The 13012-nt window shown below is 38.6% G+C and overlaps 1 protein-coding gene across 1 annotated transcript in view; it reads right to left on the reverse strand.

Annotated features, from left to right (window-relative positions):
• LOC117205834 (photoreceptor outer segment membrane glycoprotein 2-like) overlaps positions 1-10665 on the reverse strand; it is a 72424-nt gene extending 61759 nt beyond the window's left edge. Inside the window, exon 1 of the mRNA XM_033444592.1 lies at positions 10443-10665. The gene's annotated coding sequence lies outside the window, so the exon portion shown is untranslated. The remainder of the gene's footprint in view (positions 1-10442) is intronic.
• Between the last annotated feature and the right edge of the window lie 2347 nt (positions 10666-13012).

Genomic DNA, 13012 nt, shown 5'->3' on the forward strand with positions numbered 1-13012 from the left:
GGCCGTGCAGTTGTTTCCCGGCTCGTAAGTGGGTGCAGGAGAGACAAGAGCGGAAGGAAACGACGGAGAGGGCGAGAAAGTAGTTGAAACGGTCAATGCGAGGAAGATACGGGGAGACAGTCATTCCGACGTCGTCTCTCGGCATCGGGAAACCCTCTCTCGCATGAGAAATAACTCGAATTTAAACGGCTCGCATGCCGCCGTCAGCCACCCCTTTTACGACCGCTGGAGAAATAAACGGGAAATGAACGACCAAAAAAAAAGTTAAGGGGAGATGGAAAGAGGCATAATGGCAGCTAGACGCTACGATGACTGAATATCCAGGAGTTTTTCTTACGCCAATTCCTTCCTTTAGCCACTTAGTTAACTGGAAGAAGATACACGTATACATAGTATACTATTAATATATATATATATTTTGTTTTTGTATAATTTTGGTTAAGAGTTTGGGATCGCTGCGTGTTCTCTAGAATAGGAGCAATTTCAAGGCAAACGTTGTTAGAATTTTCGTACTTTAGAAAGTTTACAGACAAAGATTTATTAAATTGCAGGAAATTCCTATCGAGATCCGAGGCGTTAGTTTTAAATTGATAATAAAATTTTATAAAAGATGCGACGTAGATACATTGACAAAATTGACCAAAATTTCCCCGTTGTCATTAGAAAACCGCCAGGGAAACGTTTCGAGGTGCGCTGCAGCGGAGAATTCACCGCTAAGTAGAATAGTCCCGTATCTATCCAGCCACGGTAGAAATTCATCGATAGCGGGTCTCGCCGGGAAATGTAATTTCCCGGAACCTATCGTTATCGGGACACGAGTAACAGCCACGATTTACATAACATCACCCTGCTGGTACAAAATGCAGAAATCGAAAAGGAGGGACGAAGAGGACCAGAGTCCGAATGAAACAACCTGTTTGAAACGAAACCACCCCCTCCATTCTCTTTCCAATTTCCCAATTCGGGGCGTGCAAAGACGACAAGGACTACTGCATTAGCCTTCTATATACATGTATAGGTACGCTGAATTGCAAGAGTATCGCGTGAAGCAGCGCATATCTAAATAGACCGTGCCAGGAATCGAGCGCTATCTGTTCGAGAAACCTGTGAATAATTTTCACTGCAAGCGCTCCCAAGGCCTCCGGGGGTTTTTAATCGAGCGTCGGTTATTCCAGACGCGAGACCTTATCCTCCTGCGTTTCGTTCGCGTAGAAAAAAGTAGAAAATACTCGAGAAAATAGACGAAACACGACGTCGCAACCTGTACCGTGGTTATCTACGTCTACGTGTAAGAGAAGCAGGGGTAGCAAGGGGGATGGTTACTGATGCACGCTGAAATTTTAACGAAGCTTCGCCGGTAGCCTTTCTGAATTCACCGACGGACCCGTACTTTTTTTCCTTCTCTTCTCGTCTCTTTGAGATCCTCGATGACCTCGCCTCCCATCCACCTTTACGACCGCTGTCATCACCTACGCCAAGTGGATACGCAAGCCGGTCCGAGACCAGCAAAGTTGGACGTGCTTCGAATCCGCGTTTCCAACTCATTTACGAGTGGTAAGAATTTAATGGAGTATTAACACTAGCCCAGGGGAGAAATGGTAAGGTGGACTTTGCCAAATCTTCTGGTATGGGAGGGACTTCCGTAATTTAGGTGACAGGAGTGCTGGCGTTGTTTGATTTTCGGTGTTAGTGGAGAATTTTTATATATTTGAAGATCACAGGTGAGAATTCATATTTTCTGCCTCTCCTTTTTCTTTCTTCGCAAAAGAGCAATTTCTAAATTCAATTATATTGTTAAGGAATATTACATCGAAATTATCATCGTTCCAGATGCACCAGGCTCGTTAGAAAAAGGATAAAAAGTCCATGGTAATAATAAAAAAGGAATCGCAGCGAAACCAAATAGCCACAGAAATATCGATTATACAAGCGACCAAAGCTTCATTTTCTAATCGAAGTTGTATCTGCTTTGTGCCCAACATTCTCATCTCAAACCTTTGGGCGTACATTCCCGTTTGAACGGTAATTGAAGAGCTATCGCGATATTATTAAAAACAGAGAGCGGAGCGTAAAATGATATGAAGCATTAATGGAGAGCGCGGGGTGAGCGGCTGTTCGCGATGGATGTAATAAATTTTAATTAAACGGCCTGCGATAAAAGCGGCGCGATAGGCGGTCGAATCAAGGTAGAGCGATGAAAATCGTCGGTCGATCCATTCGCGAAGCAATCGTAGGGAAACAAAGGAGTCGAACAGAGGGCGGAACTCGAAGAAATTAAGCAAATGGCAAAGAATAACCTGGAAGTACGAACTACGAAGGGAATGAGGCGTTGAAACGAGTCGTGGAAAAAAGCATCGAGGAATTTCAGTGAACCATGCTGGTTTATCGAACTACTTAACTGGAACAAAGAGACAAAGCAGCTAACACGAGAGTCGAGCGAGGGTGACGAGAGGGAAAGTTTTTAGGACTCGAATCGAGATTATTGGAACGATATTTCTCGTCGATCTATTCGTTTTGACCTTTACATAAGACGAAAGATTTGCTGAAGGAGCTGTAACCTGTTTCCTTTCAACGAGATTCGCAATCTTTCTATAAAAGAGGAATTCCTAGTCTTGTCAATTATCGAGAAAACGTTCCGCTGGCTATGCGAATTAAAATCATTTATATTCCACAGAGACGTACTTTAAACCAGAGACAAAGAACCAGAAGCCTCGTAAAGACCTTTGAAGACCGCCGAGCTTCTCCGCCCGACTTTTTCATCAAATTTCACGAATTATTTTTAAATCGTCGCGTGGCAAACGGAAGAGTCTACTTAAAATCCATTGTCTTCTATAGAGAACCCATCTCACGCTGGACTAACTGACAGATCTAATTTCTCCATTGAAAATCCTCTTTAAAATGGTGTTTCCTTTCGCATTAAATATCCACCCGATTTCAATCTCTCTGATTTTCCCTCGGTCAGAAGTGAATACGCGTACGATTCAAATAGAACAGAAGCTGTTTGGCAACCTAAACCCAAAGAACCTCCAATTTCGTGGGGTCTTGCTCAGTTGTTCGTTCATGAAACAATTGAATCGTCTTTGTATAGCTACACGTGTGGCTATGTGTGCGCGTGTATAGGTAGCAAAGGGGAATCTTTCGTCGAATTACGAGGATTCGTGGCACGGGTCAGTGGTCGTGCAATTTTCGTGTCTCTCGGGTGTCTGCATCGACTTTCTCGAACTCGTGGCAGTCCCACCGAGACTTCCGTCCCTTCCTGCAGCGTTTATGCGTCGCCTGGGACGCGAGTACGTTGAATAACACACGCTATGAGTAGAATGGGGTGACTAGGCTCGAGGAAAGACTACCCGAGGCTGTAAGAAAAATAGACGTGCTTCCATAGCGCCAGAAGCTCGCTTATTTGTCCAGGCCAAGGAATATTTTGCTATTCTCACGCGTCACTGATGGTTTTGCTACGATAAAGTGGCTGAGAGATAGCGGAGGGTTCGAGTGGTTCTTGCGTGATACTTTGCGTCATTATTGCAAAAAATCTGATTCAACGTATTTGGAAGATTTAAGCGTTCGTACTGTTTGCAGTATTTGCTGGCTTTGGGGCGAGGGATTGCTCGAGGGAAAATACGAACCTTTTTTAAAAAAGAAGTAGTTTCTTGAAAAATATAAATTTCTGGAAGAAGGGCTGATATTTTAGGAAAAATTGAATTTCCTAAACAGGAATTGTTCCTTTGAAACGTATAAATTTGTGAAGGAAGGGATGTATATGTTTAAGAGATACGAATTTTTCAAAAAAGAATTACCTTTTCTGAAAAATCTGAATTCCGTTTGAACGTTTTAGGAGATATGAATTTTATAAGGAAAGGATGATTTTGAAGAAAATATGAATTTCTGTGGAAATCACTTGAAATTATTATAGTATTGGTAGATTGTGGTGTAAAAGATACGATTTTTTCCATTGGACGTAATTACGTTGTTCTATTAATCGACACGAATTTAAATAATTAAGGGGGCTAAGCAATTAATCGAATGAATCTGCGGGCGGTTGCATGATTTACAACCGCGCCATCGGCTTGTTAACCGACGGATATTTAATCAAGCAAATCTGTGTAATGCATACGGGATTTCCTTTAAGCTCGTTGCATATTGCACGGCATGGCTGTGCAAATAGAAACATGCTATTCCTTCGATCGTTAATTCCACAGCAACCCGAAATAGTAAATACAATTTTCAGATGCTACGATAGAAGAAAAAATTCTAGACAAATTAAAGAGTTCATAAAAAATCGATTCTTATTTACTTCTACCTGTTACTTGTCGAATGGTAAAAAATATCTTTGTATTTTTCATCTTGGTTGAATGGATTTCAACTATTTTAAACAAAATATCATATCATAAGACAAATTAAACTAAAAATAAAATAATCGAATTAATAAAGTTGGTTCCAGGAAATTTTCACGATACATGTTCGGGTTAGTTTTCGTCATTTAGATCAGTTCGTACTGACTACTACACGATGTGTTTTTATCGAAAAGACGGAGAAATTTTACAATATTCTTTTTCGTTACGAGATCCTCGATCATTAGTGTCATTGTGCATAAATGACGAACCGATAAAATCGACGACGAAGGCTAGTTGATTTTTCAAATAATTGTCGAAGTAAATCAGAAAGACTATAAAAGGAAACATCGCTCTGATAATGAAGCAAGATGAAATCGCAAAAATCGATCAGCCGCCGATGAAACGGGAATTAAATTCATTCCATCGTCGATATTACTTCAACTCTTTACACGGCGCGCTACGGTTATGCGACCCATTAAAGCCGGGCAGTGTGCTTAAACTCTTTTCGATCGAAATATTAACGGCTATTGGTGGATAAAAAGCGTGGACGGCTGGATAGAAAATATATAAATGATTCGATAGCAGACTGAATTGGGACAGGGAGAGGTGTACAGTACAGAGAACAACGGAACGCGATCATCGAATCGATAGATAACAATATCTAGTGTTCGAGATTGCATATCGCGTTACAGAGAATCAGTGTATATCGGCTGATTGCCTCCGCGCCCATTTATGACGGCAATTTCGCTATTTTCTCGATACGTCGGGCTTGAAATAGAGTGAACCGATTGGGGATGAGGGTGGAATAAGCGGAGGGGTGGGAAAAGAGCGGACGACGGTCTACGCTGTGGCGCTTCGAAGAATTCATTCACAGTATCCTACGTGCAAACAATGAACATCTACGTTTGTGAATTCCTAAAAAGTGCGAACATTTCAATTATATTTTTGTGGAGATAATTTAGAAAACGTATTGGTCTCGAAATATATAACCAACGACGACTTCAAATATAATATCGTACAAAGTAAAAGGTACTTTCTGTTACAACGCTTGTCGTTAGGATAACGTAACTTGACGTTATACTTTTAAGTCTGCAGAGAGTAAAATTCAGGCTCTCCTTCCATTTCATTTAAAACACGAGTAATTTCCTGGTGAAGGCAATCCAACGAACACATTCTTTCCACCGCTCGTGAACGAAATTCCCCTATTACCTCCTTCTTTTTTCCCCTTTTTTCCTCTGCCCTGCATAACGATATTCCAGAAAGTCGCAATGTCGAACGAAAACGTAACTTACTCTGCCGAAAAAAATGCACCCTAAATCACCTGTCCCATTAGCGTGGACAGAAAAAAATGAGATACACCTAATTACTTTTCGCTTTTTCCCCAGCATCCGCTCTTCATCCAGATGAAACGCGTTGATTCTCGTTAAAGTAACCCAATAAACGTGAGGCTCCTCTCTCTTTTTGCTCGACTCGAGGAGCGGCCACGGGATAAAATTCTCTCGAGTCCTCCGGCTTAACACGTTGCGAAATATTCGACGCATGTTTCGTAATTCTCGCGTTGCGCAGTCCTCCGGCGAAATAAGGGCGAAAAGTTGCAGTTAAGCGCTAATTGCTTTATCCTTACCTCGACCGTAATGCGGATCGCGCGTCGTCCAAGCGAAACTATGGCCAACCACCTCCGGAACCTGCAACTCTCTCTACGGATCGATCGCTTCCTGTCGACGTTCTGTCGCGATACGTGATATTCTTTTGAAATTAGACGAATTGAGAGACGAAAGCTGTTCGTTCTATATTTCTAAAGAGATTTTGGCGGGGCTTGCTGTTGTTAATCCTTTCAAGGACTAGGAATGGTGGAATACACGCATACACACGCACACACACACACACACACACATATATATAATATATACATATATTTTTTTAGTATTTGATATTTTTAACGTGGAATTTATTGGAACGCCGTGTCGTTCATTTTATGTCGTCGTTACTGTAAGAGCTTAAAAATGTGTAGAATAGAAATATATTAAAAGATAAAATGAAAAATGGAAAATAGAATGCATATGGAAAGGTACAATAAAAATGAAATATAAATAGTATATGTGGAAATATATAAAGAATATATGTATGTTTCTATATGCAAGGTGAAATGTACAATAATCTTCATTCATAAAATATAATTTCCACAAATATTTAGCGAACATAAATTTTCGGATACAAACTATTAATTCATACACGTTAATACACGTTTCAACCAAAATCAATTATTAACCTATAATAGAAGCTTTTTAAACCAATCTAAAAGAAACGAAACCTGTGAATTTGTAATCCTTGAATTAGTCCAAATTTGTTCAGGCAATAGAAAGTATTTTTTATTTTTTTAGACAATATAGAATCAAGTCCAAGAAAATGTTTACGAAATATTCGCCATTCAACGATCCTTTCCACATATTCCGCGACATTCAACCAGCTTCTGAGTCTGAATGAAGACTACCTGCATCGGTGCTATCATTATCACCGCGTTTGTTACATTTCGCGTTATTCCTTCAACAATGTTCTATGTTAAACGTATACCTCTGTATCGAATATCGTGTCACGTGTTTCACGCGAGTTCTTAAGAAGATTGATCGTTATCTGTGTGAGAGTACACTGAATATACGTGTACGCGATCTCGCACCATGCTCGTGAAGGTGAATGGGGTTTCTGTATATACGTGCGCGCGTTTTCAATGGAGCGTTGTTTGCCCAGACATTGCGTATTTTGAGCACGTTGACTTGATTTCGACGTAGTAATTGAAATACTAGCTGATGAAATATATCTTTAATTCAACGCCATTCCCTCCCAACAATAACTTCTACGACGTTTTGCATTTTTTACGTTGTTATGCTTCTAAATAAATCTCCGTTAAAAGAGAAAAACGACGTTTTGTTTCTGTTATACGTATTTCCGGCAATATGTACGATTAAAAGATTATTCATAATCATGATTGAATTAAAGAAAAATTGTAAGCACACATATATGTAGCAGTAAAAGTTGAAAAATTCAAATGAACATATCGTATGCTACTGTACGAAATCATTTCAACAAATTACTAGAAATATTGCTGATCAGCTAACAAAATCTTCCTCCACATTTTTCAATAGCAACTGTCTTCCTTCTGGATACTTCATTTACGCTCGCGGGGTTTTTTGAACCGTCCGCATTCACGAAAGGTTACCTTCCTTCAAAATTCCGCTCTATGCTCGAACTCAAGCCCCGCAAACTATTACTCAAACTATTCCAACTCATATTCAACTTGTCCACCCTCATACGTGGCCCGGTGTTCGAACATGTTTGAGAATGCATCCGCCCCGCCTCGAGTAACGTCAGCGGGCTTGTGTTTGCACACGCAAACATCAATATTAGCACGTGCATCGTTCGCGCGATTCGCGTTTGTTTGAACCGCCGCGATTCGCCTGCGTTTCTCCGTTCTCTTCCGTCGTTGTCTTCGTGTCCACACTTTCCATCACGAAATCATACTCTATCGACGTATACAAGGTGTTTCATGCAACATGGTCAACACTATACGACAACTGGGAAAAGTAACTGCATATGGACGTTAGGTTCATGAAAATACATCCGCTTGTATGAACGAAATGTCTGATTGACTGAGCTTAAAGCCGAATTTCCGCTGTATCACATTGCAGGAACACGGTGGATGGACGCGGATGAAACGAGAATGAAAGTAGCTGTTCATCATTCGTGTTCGTCCAAAGTGAAACAATGTAAATTCCGCTTTAACCGAACTCTTTTACCTGAACTATCGCCGGGTGTCAACCCACTTATGTGAACGTCTAACAATAAAATGTAAACAGTAGGGGCACGCGTTACGTGACAGACTTTCATACTTCGCAGTGGATACAAGTTTGCAACATTGTTATGTATTCAAGGGTAGATGTTCTTAGGAATTCTCTTATACGAGCATGAACTTCTATTAACCGAGTGAAAAGAATTACAGATGGAGAGAAATGGGTGGATACCTATTATGCAAATGACCTGGTTATATAAACAACTCGTATAAACAGAGTCCTACTGCAATTAGATGCTACAAAATATTCTAAAGTTTCATTAGTATTGTTACAAAACTCGACTACCACGATTATAGATGTCGATGAAGTTCGAAAGACATCTGGAAATACATATATTATTTTACATATAAATTGTACAAAATACAAATCATATTGTGTTGCTGTAGAAAACAATTTCAGAGAATTTACAGATATAGCTTGGTCCAGTTACACGAGACACCCTCTATACGAGATTTAGGTATGTATCCACGGTGTGGTCGAACGAATACACGCGAGAATAGGAACGCGCAAACGCGGAGAAACACGAGCCAGCCAGCGAGAACGCTTTAACGAACCAGCAACGCCCGAAGCGATCGCGAGAGACACCGTCCTTGTTTCCCGCGTAATGAATACGAAATTGAATAACATCCGGCGTCGAACGTTTACCCTAGCTTTACAAGCTTTCAATGACGCGACGAGGGAGTCGCGAGCTCAACTCGTATCGTTTCGTTTCGTCGCGCCGCGATGTTTTTGTCAGCAGATCGTTTGATCGACAAACGAAGGAGTTTCGTAGATGCGAGGTATACTCGAATTTTGCTTCGTCATGATTACTTGCTGCCAAGGATGTAGGTACTATGTTATGTATCGTGATTTTAGATACTATTACCACGTTTCATCAAAGGGGTAGTTTTCGCTAAATTCGCGAATATATTATGTAGCCTATTAATTTATAACTAATGAATATTTTAATGGGAACTCGCCAACAATAAGAGTATAACGTAAGATTTCAAAATCTAAGTAGCTATTCGATCGTAACACGCGAAATGACCGATTTGTAACAAGATTCACTGAACGAATTAATAAAATAAAGAAATTAGCGTTACATATAGAAGAGAAAATTTTCAGTTTAAGACTTATAGATAACAATTATCGAGTAATCAATTTTTGTCGGTCTAATGACCAGTTTAACTTTTCAAAGGCAAAATCATAGTTGGATTAAACTTGGATTAAATTTGAGTTAAGCTTGGTACATGGATAATTTATTTTATAGCGTCTGGGAGTACCTGGGAATTATCTTGAGGCAATAAAAGTTTCTTTCTATTTGTCTGTGAAATATTTCTGTCTTAAGTCGAGACTTCGGATTTTAGTCGCGTCTCCTCGATCTGTAAACTCTACTTTATTTTCTTGAATAATATTTTACGATTCACGAAGTATACTAAAGAAACAAAGATTGTGTTCTAAAGAGAATTCAATTATAATAATGTGCTGGCCAGAATTAGCATCTTATCGACGAGATGCTTTTACCGTGAATAATAATCTTATTGAAATCCTGTCTTTTAAATTAATCGAGCTACCGATATGGAAATTTAATAATATATTAAAGAATCTTTGATTATTATTCGTATTGTTAGAGTTATGGAAATTCCAATATTGAGATATTTGATACATTTATACATCTCATCTACATATTGCAATGTAACATGTTAATTTTAATGGCCTGCCTTGCCGTTAAAATGTTCATGATATATTTCTTATACGACAAATAATCAGTCCACAATTCTTTTATCTTAAGGAATTTATTCATCAATAATCCACTGAAATAAAGAGAATTAATGCTGGTATCTGTAAACATTCACGGAAAACATAAAAATACAAAAATGCATAGAATACGCGTAATATGCAAAAGTATGTAAAATATGCAAAGTTCACCACTTATTATGATATTTAATAGGCAAAACAAATTCCTGTATCGGTTCTATTCCTCTGTTTGTTTCCTTCACAAAAATATGAATTTGCATAAATATCCGCAGTCTGGTAATACTAATTCCGAAATAATAACAAAATCAGGTTCAGATTCAATGTATGTACAGCTGAGTTCACGAAAATTCAGTAACTCCAAAGTTTTTGGAATTAGCGTATAATTTACATTCTCCACTACTTTCTAAACTTTATATACCCAACTATTCACGTATCGTGACAATACAATTATTACGCATCGTAAAACACGAAATCGCATTTAACACCGTACTGATATCGTTTAATGTTTAACTAATATTAATTCGCTTACTTGGCAATCTTCACTTCCCGTTTAATATCTGCCTTAATATCCACGTTTGGATATGGTTATTCCGCGTCACTTTTATTCCCACGTAAACACACGTTGAAAATAGATTGTAGCGGTAACAAGTCGTGGCAGGTACGGTGGCCCAGTTGTTGTTTAGCGTCGTTTAACTGCAATGCTCTCAATCGACGCCAGTATCGATGGAACAGAATAACGCTTGTCCGTCACTTAGGACGCGTCGCGATCGACTAAATGTTTCGTATTCGAGGTTACTTCGGGCGAGGGGCACCCCTTGTCTGCGATGAATGCGAGCAATTCTGCTACCTGCGGTTTGTTGACGTCACGCGGATGAAATATTTCGTGGGATACGAAACCGTTCGTATCGTATATCTCCATTTGTTGTTTGAAACTTGTGCTACGCGAAAGACACGTGCGATGATAGAGTTAAAGGATAATTCGATTTGGTCAATTTTCTAGAACGAACCTTTAGCGATAGTATTGTTGACTTTATAATATTAACGTAACAATGTCCGTTTAACGGTACTATTTTTATCAGTATAAAAGAATTGTTTAAGGAATACGTGGAATCTTTATATCGTTTACGAAATATTTTGATCTACTGACAAACGTGGTAATTTTAGTTGCATAGGTGACAGAAATCATGTGATAAAAAAATATTTGTTATGAATTTTTATCTAATTTATATTTAATGTTTCTAGAAAACTGTGTTTATGTTTCATTTAATTGATTTTTCAAACGCGATAAATCTAATTTTATAGGCGAGGAAAGTTGTTTAATGAAATTTTTGTAATGAATTTCTCATCGAGTTTATACATCGAATTTTTATTACGCGCCGACAAAATTTTATTTATTCCATTTAATTTACCTAAAAATCCTGTTTGATCATTTAAATCTATTTATTCTGTAGAACATTTTGTAATTTTAGTTTCACGGATCGTATAATCAATTTTTTCGTAATAAATTTTTATTGAATTTTTATTACATTTATTTCTTCTATAACGTATTTAAAAATTCTCTTTGGTTTAATCTATTTGTCTTCTTTAAAAGAGCTCAACAGCTTCTGTTTTACAAATTTTTCACTTTTTTTTTGAAATACGACAGTATCGAATGATAATTAAACTGTAAATTAATCCTTCCGTCGGAAAAATTAGTTTCGTTTTGAAAAATCGAGAGGCTCGGTATTTCTAAGTACTTGGTGAGGCTTGATAGCTATGCTACAATGTACAATGTACACAGGCGAGTGGAGACAAAGCTGCTCTGGAGAGATTCAAATTCAGGATCCTTCTCTGTCATAGACAAGCGTATTACCTCCCAGTCTCCAGCTATACGGGTAGCTCGCGTTATCGTTAGCCGGGATTTTGCTCGTAAATGACAGCTGCAAAAAGGAGAGTGACCGTGCTTCTTTGTGTCCAACATAGTGGCGATATACCAACGATATTAAACCTATTTCCATTTATTTCTCTATCCTTCTTTACGTCCAAATTTCAGATTATTCGCCGAATAATCATACAAATGAATCGAATAAGAGTAATTTAACCCTGTTGTTCGTATTGTCTCTATAATTGATCACAAATGAATATTATATTTCAAGAATTATTATTCAAATGCAGATTATTTTGAAATATTTGGTTATAGTATCATTACTTGGTAATATCGTTTGGTATAATTAAACTGAAATTTAAATTGAAGCGCTTTAAGTTCAATTTTCGACGAATTTCAAGTCCCGTTAGAATTGATAATTATAGTCGCTCGCAACCCTAAGGAACAGGCGTTTTTCACAGAAAAAGTACGTGAGCGGCAAAGCATCATAGGGAATGTTCAATTCAAAATGGCGCACTGCCAAATAATTCGCGGAAGCTTCGAGTCAACGAGAGAAATGTGAAAGAAATAAAGGCGACGATTTTCACGAAACAGAGGCACCCAGTATCCATACAAAGATACGAGAAACACGAGTACGAAAGAAACGGAGAAAGAATGCCGTGGATTGCAATCGATAAGAAGGAAGAGAGGCGGAGAGATAAAGGATGCTAGCCACACGGTGGCACGCAAGCGAAATACACTTTTGAAATACAGACGGAGGATTATAATCTGAGATTTCCTTCTCCCTGGAACGAATAATCGACGGTTTCCTGGAATTCGAGTCAATGGAGGGAACCGCGATACATTTTTAACCGAAAAACTATTCGCTGGATTGTTGGAAATATTCGAGGAAAAGATTCAACAACGATCTCCTCGGTAGTTTTCTACTAATGGAGTATTAACGCTACATAAATTTCGCAGTTGTTAATTCATCGTCAGATTAATTATAACAAACCTAATTTAAATAAAAGTAATTGAAATTCAAATTAATTCAAGATTGTGTTTTTTACGTAGTCCGTGGACATTGTATCTCGTTTCATACCTTCTCTTCGTCTATGTAGCTTCACTTCGTTCTTCGTAGTAAATTTTTAATGGACCATCGTACGACGTATCGAGACTCGTTACTGCAGCCACCCAGACGGATCCCCGCCGTTATTTGTCTCCGAACGCGAGTTTTATAAAAAGTCGCGGAATTC

The sequence above is a fragment of the Bombus bifarius genome, unplaced genomic scaffold (assembly GCF_011952205.1).
Source record: "Bombus bifarius isolate JDL3187 unplaced genomic scaffold, Bbif_JDL3187 scf7180000007993, whole genome shotgun sequence".
Lineage (NCBI taxonomy): Eukaryota > Metazoa > Arthropoda > Insecta > Hymenoptera > Apidae > Bombus > Bombus bifarius.